Source organism: Oryzias melastigma, linkage group LG17 (assembly GCF_002922805.2).
Source record: "Oryzias melastigma strain HK-1 linkage group LG17, ASM292280v2, whole genome shotgun sequence".
Taxonomy (NCBI): Eukaryota; Metazoa; Chordata; class Actinopteri; order Beloniformes; family Adrianichthyidae; genus Oryzias; species Oryzias melastigma.
In genome coordinates this window covers 21,527,257-21,534,336 of record NC_050528.1, presented here as the reverse complement: position 1 = coordinate 21,534,336, position 7,080 = coordinate 21,527,257, and positions in this window count along the sequence as shown.

Below are 7,080 nucleotides of genomic sequence, written 5' to 3'. Positions count from 1 at the left end.
TTTTAAAGCAAAACAATATCTTGTGAATGCAACGTTTTTTATCTGTGCTAAATTACGGTGATCTTTTTATATGAATGCCCCTGTCTCCTGTTGGACAGCATTTATCACTCATCCTTATGGTTCATAACCAACTGCAAAGCAATGACACATCACTGTGAAGTGTACAAACGAGTGGGATGGCCTGCTCTTACCACTAGGAGGCAGTACCATTGGTATATTTTTATTTACAAAGCTTTAGCTGGACTACTGCCTCCTTTCATTTTTGAATTACTTAAACAGAGAAACCTTCCCTCCCACTCCCTACGATCAAATGACCAGTTATTGTTGTCTATCCCATTTGCCCTCGGAGAGTTTGGGAAGAAAGCTTTTGTTAATGCAGCTCCCTTGGCCTGGAACATTCTACAAAAACGTTGGAGACTAATTCAACTGGTCTTCAAGGTCAAGCCCAAAGGAAAACAAAAGTCCACAAAATGCTATTATTATTTCTCTTAATCACTGTTTTATTATTTTTATCCATCATATTTTTATGATTCCATATATTTTAGGTTTTATTTGTTGTTAAGATGTAACAGTGTTTTAAATGTTTTTACTGTCTCAATGTTTTATTGTCTTAATGTTTTGATGTATTTTTAACCAACTGTGGCTGCCTCTTGGACCGGAATACCTTGCAAAAAGTTTGAAATCTCAATGGGATTATCCTGGTTAAATAAAGGTAAAAAAAAAAAAAAACATTCAAGTAATCACTTTCAATGAAAAGTATATGGCTATGTCCGAATTCCTTCCCTTCTCACTATGTAGTGCTATATAGTGTGTTCGTCATTTTCTAATGCTGTCCGAATGTACAATTCCAAAATTAAGTGCCCAAGAAATTTCCCAGAAATCTTTGTGGAAAACTAGCATTCATCAATGCTCACTAGATTAGTAAATATAGACCACAATGCATTGTGGTCAATCATTTTTTGCAAAGAAACATGTTTAAATGTAATTGTTCATTAAACAATCCACATGTTCACCATCAGAACACAGTGGAGTCACAGATAGACATTGTGAAATGAATTGATTAAATTTTCACTTCGTGAAATCAGTAATGTTATATCCTGCATTTAGAAAAACAGAAGTAGTGAGCATGGTGTCAGAATTGCTTTTAGAATTCAGGGCACTATATAATCCCGCACTATAGAGTAGTTTTTTTAGTAGTAGGGATTAGGGTGGGAGTTTAGACATAGACTATGCAAATGTACATTTTGGCCCTCTGTGTTAAGAACTCACGTTTACGCCTCGCTACACAAGTTTTTTAAGTCTGCTTTTGGGCTGTATGCATAAAACATGTGGCCACTGAAGATGCATTGAAAGTTAAAGCAAGTCCAGTTTTGACCAATCAGGGACTCGGGTTTTGTTGTGACCTATAGATGGCATCTCTTTTAATTCACGGAAGTGCCAACCATTTAAAAATTGATCATGGAGGAAGAGAAGTTAATAATTGCAACCAACCAAAATTATAAGACACTTGGGCCCAAACTGAATTCTTCACTTTTCTCTACCCTCCATTTGAAAGGGCATTTGTAGTGCAAGTGGTGTCCAAAATACTTTTTTAAAGATATTAACCTCCAAGGGATACAAAGCCCTCCATTGCGAGGATAAACCACTTTGCGCTGTGCCGGGGAGGAGAAGCGTTTTTCTTCATGTGGGTGCGCTCTGAAGTACAGAAGTTTACATTTAAATGCAATAAATAACTTTTTATTGTAGCATGACCTTTATGAAGTTATTAAACCACTGTTGTTATGGATATTCAAGCGCTGGAAGCTCCATGCTAATGTAACCGGATCGATTCTGCGTTGTGTTTATTGGAACGAAAGACGTGGAAGCACAGCAGCACCCTCGGAGATCACCTCCATTTATTGCGGATCTCTCCCACCGAACAGTAAAACAGGAAGGGGAGAGGGAAAGCGAGCGCCCAACATATAAAGAAGAAACCACAGAAGAAGAACAAACTAAGGAGGGGTTACCCAACGGTGAATTCAGGGGGAGAAATAAACTTAGAGACAGTCAATATTTTGTGTGATTAAAAAAAAAAGATCTAATCTCGTTACACTAACACTAGCTGACCGGCAACGATTGGTGACGCCATCGAACAAAAGTGACGTTCAAAATTTGAGACACTGCTATTTCATAACTCTCTATTTGGGGGGCTAGATGAAAAATTTGGATTGGGCCAGATACTTTCTTATACCAGAATAGAGATGAGAAAGAAAAAGCCTGGGGCAAGATTCACAAGATTTGGACCGCTTCGACATTTCGCGCCACCTTTCTTCTAATTTTTGGTACGTGCAGTAGTTTTGGGTAGCGGAAGTCCAGTGGGAACAACATAGGCTAAAAGGGTTTCCATTGTAATTGTAGCTTTAGTCACAATACCCCAATGAGTAGAGGTGAGCTGCCTTTGAGTGAAAAATGGGCAAACTTGCATGGGACACGAGGGTGGTCTGCAGGAAATATCAGTCACAGATAGAGCGAAAATGTTCATGCAGAGTTTTTTTCTAGAGACGACGGGTTCTAGAAAACGCCTATAGGATATGCAAGGGTAAGTAAGGGTGTGTCAGGAACCGGTCCCTTATCTCCCCTTCTGGCCATCAGTGGGAATTGTCACCCGAGTACTGACTTTCCTGGTTCCTTACAGCCCTTGCCCTTAATAGTAGGAAGTTCTCCACATGCTTTTTCTCATTTATTACCCACCTCTCTCTCATCTGGAATCAATCTGCCTCTATATATTTTGTGCACTGAGCTTTGGTCAGTGTGAAGTCTTGTATCTACTCACCTGATGGTCTTCCTCAGCCTTTATTCAGCCAAACCTCTGACCCATACTGGATTACAGAATCTGTTAGCCGCCTTTGCCCCATGCCAAACTTCCAGCACTTCCATGTTTTTCTCCTCACTGTCAATAATACCTCTGCATATGGATGCATCTGTTCGCTACAGGGTCAAATGAGGCAATTATTCAATCAGAGAATAGTTTGTGTCGTTATCTTAAGGACATTTATGTATCAACTTGTTCAGTAAGAAGCCAGTTTTTACACCATACTAACAATTGGGTGTGGCACAAGGCCACTGTATGACAGCATCACTCGCATGTAACAAGTACATGCAACTTGACGATACACTTACCACACACACCACAATTGTCCGTTTTATTCTCATAATGTCGCTTAAAGTGGCGGTAAGAGCTTTTAAGACAGGGTTGTTTAAATCCAGGCTTCAATGACAGGTTGGCTAGACAACATGTAGGACACTGGCCATTGAGGTGTGGATTCTGACAACCTAGCTTTAAGGGAACTAAAAGACACACCTGCACTAGATGCAGCCCCACCTGTCCATGACCCTGCACAGGCCCGGACAAACTAAAAACCTCCATGTAACTCTTTTTAACGTATAGTCTTCAGTGTGGACTTTAGGTACTTGGAGGACATTTTGACTTTATGTTTTTATAGCCAGTCAGTTGTGTCACAGACTCTATGTCATATTGCTAATTCCCCCTAAAGAATGTCAACTAATTCTTAGCAGAGCAGCCATTGAAATACTTGAATTCAAAACCAGTATATATCATGACCGGATCACATCACACTCAAACGGATTGTATATGCATGTATCTATGTGAGCCTACTGTAATGTATGTTGAGTTTCAGGATACTTAGGGACATTATTACCCCCACCTTTTTTCAAAAGTAGTCTTTGTATCAACACGAATGAGTTCTACACACATAGAGACTCACACAGCTGATTGCCAGCTTTAAAAGCTCGCCGTCCCTCAGCATCGCCACAGGCACCGCTCCAGGTTCATTACTCCAGAGTGCTGTTGTGCTCAAGCATGACTGAGCTTCTGGCTCACCGTCACTTTGATCAGGTTATAATTTCCTAGCATGATGATGTGCTTCATCTTGCCCGTTTGCTGAGTTGTGGGACTTTTGAGATGCTGCCAACCTACTGAGAGGCTTTGAGTAGACATTTAAAGCTTTTCATTTCAACGAGTCATCAGAGAGTCACTTTTTATCGTGCACGCATGTGAATTCAAACTCTTTGATCGAGAAGGACGTGAACTGACCGGGGAACCAAGCCACTGCTGTGCAGTGAGGGTGCTTGAGTCTATTTTCGCTAAATCTTGTTTGTGAATGACTTTATGTCTGTCTCCTTGGAAACTGTGCCAGACAATGTTTGGGCTGCGGGTCAGCGACTGCCACACTGTAATTAATAATCAGGTTCAGGAGAGAGGATGTTTAAGTGCTCTGTGAGCAGCCAGTGTTAACTTTTTAGCTAGCGAGAGGGACAGAGATCTGAACATTGATGTGCAAACACAGACAAAACTTGGACGGTGAGAAATTTGGCACAGAGGGATGGCAAGTGTACTTGAAGGTGCTTCTATGTTTCAAACAGTTTTGCTACAGAAATCTCAAAAACACTCAAAGGAAAAAAAATGCAAATCCTCCAATCAACCCACTGATGAAGACCAAGTATAGTTAGCTGTTTCTGGGTGAAGTATAATACCATTATAGGTAAAGTTGGTGCAAAGGTGAAGTAACATGATCCTCATCTAGCGCATCTCTTGATTCATTACTTTAGAGCAGGGGTGTAAACTCTGTCACACAGGGGACCAAAATCCAAAACACACCTTAGGTCGCGGGTCGAACAGGATAAACATTTATTGAACACACTGAAACCAAATTTTTGAAGCTTTAAAAACGTAACGGTTTAACATAATTATGAATAAAAACAGACAGGAATATTATTCCAGAATAAATCAACTTAAACCTTAAATAACTTTCAATATTTTACTCCGTAAAAATATGTTTTGTCTAAATTGATGATAATCTCTAGTCATTAGTAAGGTGCAAGTATTGATCCCTTATTGATCATTCACAAATGCTGCATGCATAGGGTGTGCAGGTAGTGCGTAATGTTGAGTTATTTGGTCCTTAATGATTGACGGTGCTTTAGGATCACTGAACAGTCTGCACACTGGATTTGAAGGACAAGTGGGCAGGCTGAAGCTTTTAGAGAGATTAAGGCCATAGTTACAACTGCTCTTTCAGGTGGATACGGACTGTCTTGGGGCGAAACATGGGCAAACCCGTATGGGGCACCCAGGTGGCCCATACAGTGATCATAGACACTCGGTGAGCCCGTAGAGCCAAAATGTTTATGCACATTTTTTTCCTACAGGGGAAACTTCGTACCGAACACTTATATTACACGCAGGGTGGTAATAAAGGGTGAAGTAGGTGAGATGCAGGTGCGTCATACAGATTTTTCATTGTGGCCCCGTTAGTGCCATTTAAGTGATGATTCCTTGTGCACCTGTTACAACCTCCTTGCATGGAGTCTGACTATCAGAAATTAGACAATCTTAGTGTAGGTTGTGTGGCCCTCCTATGAGCATCTTACAGGCACTTAAGCATCACCTTCACTCTCCATGAGTGCATTATTTGCTCTGAGTCAGTATTAGCCATCGCTCGCACCTTACTAATGACATCTTTAGTTTCACAACATCATCACCCGTATGTTATGAGTGCGTGTAACTCACATGATTCTTATAAATTCTTCACAAAGCACTTACCACACACACAACAATCAAAATGGTACATTCCATTTTCATGACGTTCCCTGAGTTGGTCGTACGAGTCTCAAGGGATCTGGAAGATACACCTGCGCTCCCTTGAAGATGCAGCTACCCCAGTTTGTGTCCCTCCACGGACCCAAGATACCAACAAACTGACAGCACCTTTACATGTCAACCCTTAGGCTCAACATCCATTTCCTGTAAGTAGGTAGGAAGTGGTGATCAAAAATATAGAACCTGTTCCAAATACTATCAACGCAAGACCAAACTCAGACTGAAACTTGTGCAAGAAAATGTATATTTTGAAGATTCTACATTCAGTTTAGGGAAGACAATTTACAATTTGTGCGGGCTCCATGGTGGCAAAGTGGTGGTGAAAGCCTTAGTTCAAATCCTGTTCGGACCTTTCTGTGAGGAGTTTGCATTTTCTCCTGGTGCATGTGTGGGTTTTCTCCCGGCAGCTGCCTCCCACAGTCCAAGAACATGCTCTCTAGGTGGTTACTCTACATTATATCTTGGCGTGAATGTGTGTGTGAGTAATTGTGAGGCCCTGCGACAGACTGGTGACCTCTCCAGGCCTATCCTGCCTTCACCCAAGAGTGACCGGTGGAGGTACCATATGTGTCATATGGTAGTGTGACCATATGACGTCACACTACGGTAATGCCACTTAGACAAATGACTTAATGTCGAGATCTGCTCAGGCTGTTATTTATTAGAGCTTTATTAAAGCTGCTCTCTTCAGTGTTCATGTCACTGAGCAGAAAGTGAATACTGCATATTCTAGCTGGGCTTCCTCTGGTCAGTTTAGCCAAGAAACAGTTTAACACTGGCCACATGTATTTAGAAAATTATGTGCTAATAGTCACTGCCTTTCTTTTTTTTTAAAGTGCAACAAAGGACAAAATTTTGCCTTGAACACACTTAAAATACAAGCAGGCAATGCAACTATTGCATGACATCAACATGAATTTCCAGCAGTTTTTGTGCTGGTCGCATGGAAATACATACAAATAACATCAGCCTTGTTTTAAAGGCCTCGTGCAGTGGCTATAAATTTTTTTTAATTTAGAAAGTTAATGGAACTTGGAAAACAAATCCGATAAAAATATTCACTTAAAATGATCCAGCGCGATTTTATTGATCATTTTATGGTCGTGCACAGCTTTAAATTTGGGCGATAGGTGGTGATGGGCGAGGGCTGCGCGTGACGTCACTTCAGGGATCCCAGAGTGTAAACAACAATGGCGGACGGTTTGAGAAGCGACGTAGACCACGATTTAGCGGATATTTCTTTGGAGGAAGGTGATGACCCTTCATCATTAGAGGGGATTGTGCCTTTGCTGCAGCCGCTCCCAAACTCTGGAACGATCTTCCAATTTATGTAAGAGAATCCTCGTCATTGTCTGTCTTTAAGTCTTCTCTTAAAACCCACTTTTTTAATTTGGCTTTTAATACTCAGTGAAGAGGTCGCC